The following is a 2,675-nucleotide window of genomic DNA, read 5'->3' as shown; positions in this document are numbered from 1 at the left end:
ATTTACACATTTCTGAATTATATAGAATTCGTTAGTAAAGATTAATTGGTTTTGATCAGTAGTTCTTAGACACTACAATATTTCTTCATTATTCTTGATTTCTGATATGTATTGTACTTGTACTCTTCTACACAGATTTAATGGTAGCTTCCTAGTCACTCAAAATCTCCTGCTTATGATCGGTGATGATAAAGTTAAAGACAGTAAGTACACAATATGTTTTTATGAAAGAGCGTACGACTTATTATCATTATATATATATATATATATATATATATATATATATATATATACTAATTTATTTTGCGTACAAAGTAAATAGAAATTTAGACCAACCTAATTGTATCAGTTCTCAAGCCTGTTATCTTTTTGTATCGGTGCATCTTTGTCTTGTTAATTTATAAAAGTTAGTTTTGTTTGTGCACAGAATTTATTCAACACAGTCTAAAGTCTACTATTTCTATTTTTATGTCCAAAATAACTGTTTTATCAGTTTTCAATTATGGTATTATTACTGAGTACTAACAGTTTTATAACCTACTCTAGCTCTTCTAGGGTTACTTCCGGTTACGTGTTCGGACAAAACAAACAAATATGTTCACTACACCGGTTAATTTCATTTATGTGCGGAAACTGATGGTACTCGGACAAGGAAAACACTGAGTTTCCACACAATAGAAAGAAAAAAAACAGAACTGTAGACAGATGAAGATTTTAGTACTCCTTTCAAAAAATACGACAGCCACTCTAACCATATCCACTCATTTATCGATCAATTTGAGTGACATTTGGTGATTAGTCAGCGAATATCATGTATAAATAATGTGGTGAAAATACAAAATAGATTTTACTCTGAATTCACGCAAACTGAAAGCTGTATATTATGCTGAAGGAGTGCCACCCCAAGTCAGTCGGAAGAATTTCATACTGAACATGAATCACACTGAATTAAAAATGTGGTCGCACCTTTTTATCTCGTCTTAAGGAATATAATTCCCGATCTTTTGAAAATGGATCTTTTTCTTATGGAAAACAAAGTATTCCTTATTCATACTGTCACATGATTTAAAGTGTAAAAATTGAATGAATTTGTAAAATGTAATAATTTGTGAAGTACTGGCCCTTGCAAACAATGTTTTATAGATTGATCAGATTTTGATGTTATAGTCTGTATGACAAAAAAAGCAGGGAATGTAATAATCCCTACTGACCAATAGGCGCTTGTGGTAATTGTTCAGTTTCAAGATAAGTTATTCTATAGCTGGATCTTGATTCAAATTCAAATTTGTGTTTTAGGAACAGAAGGCTGAAGGTCCGTGTTAGTCCTTTTCTGGTATGCTTTGCGTGTGCCTAGTCTTTTCTTGAGAGAGTCAGTTGCTGATAACTCGGTGGAAATACCGATGTACTCTTGAAAGTTCGTTTGTTTTGACTTTTAAACCTATCTGCTATGTCCTCTAAGTTGTCTTGAACTAGTCGTTCTAAAAAGGGAGGATATATTAGGTCCAAAATCATTTTTTAGTATCTCATACATTATAATTAAGTTACATCTTAATCTACGTTAATATAGTGTGAAAAGATTTAGCTTCTTAAGCCAAACATTTCCTGAATTGTACATGTAGCTTGCTTTTGTACTCTTCCTAACAAATGTTAGTCGTCTATTTAAACAGCATCTTGTGGTCTGCAGACAATTTCTAGTATGAAACTAACTAGGGTTGTGGAAATTGTGTTGACTGGTGCAAGTAATCAGCACTACCTTCAATTTCGTCTCGTTTCTTACCAAACTGAGAGAAACAGTAACCTGTGTTTTATGTTCCGGACTTATGGAAATTTTGGGATGGTGTCATACAGTAGAATTTCGGGTTTGCATCCCTGTTAATTTCTAACTCGTTACCAGATCAGAACTACTCTCAGTGTTGATATCCATGCTGAGACTCAAGCCCAGTATCTATCACTTCGAACGTCAACTCTAGGGAATCCATCTGATCATTAATTTCAGTCCTTAATATCAATAATATGAAAACACAAAACCATTTAAGCACATAACTACTAGTTTTAATTTGAAAAATCCTTAAGAAGCACAATCTGAAAGTGGATGTATCAGATGACATAGTTTGTTCACAAGCTAGTAAGCTTCAATTATCGAATTTCAATGTAATCAGTCACACGACCCCTAAATCACACCGGTATTTGTCTTTTGAAATTTTCCATGGACGATTACTCTACTGCAAGTATTTTCAAAAGAAATTAATACATACAACTCGGTATTGTGTGTACATTGCTCTATGTGTTCTAAATCAAATGTCCAACTATAACGACTGAACGAGTCAGGGACTAACTTAAATATTTGTTTGTACAGTATCTAATACAAAGTAGGCTTAACTGAGTGATATTTGGGCAACAAAATAATTCAGTTTTATCAACTAACTGTCATCATGATGACCTTGAAAAAACTGTTGATTGAACATATTCGTCTGAGTTGTGAAAAGATGACTAATTCTTTCATTTATGTCTGGCATAAAAGTCTGACTTGTCTACAGACTGTTATTGATTATTCTATAGACTAGGTATAGACTGAGATCACACGATATACATCAAATAAACCACAAGGACAACACCCATTGTAAATAACCTTAATCAGTTAGAGAAACAAACACATGGTGGACAAACAACAGACA

This window comes from Schistosoma mansoni, chromosome 4 (assembly GCF_000237925.1).
Source record: "Schistosoma mansoni strain Puerto Rico chromosome 4, complete genome".
NCBI classification, from domain to species: domain Eukaryota; kingdom Metazoa; phylum Platyhelminthes; class Trematoda; order Strigeidida; family Schistosomatidae; genus Schistosoma; species Schistosoma mansoni.
The sequence above is the reverse complement of the archived record's forward strand: the minus strand, read 5'-3'. Positions refer to the sequence as shown.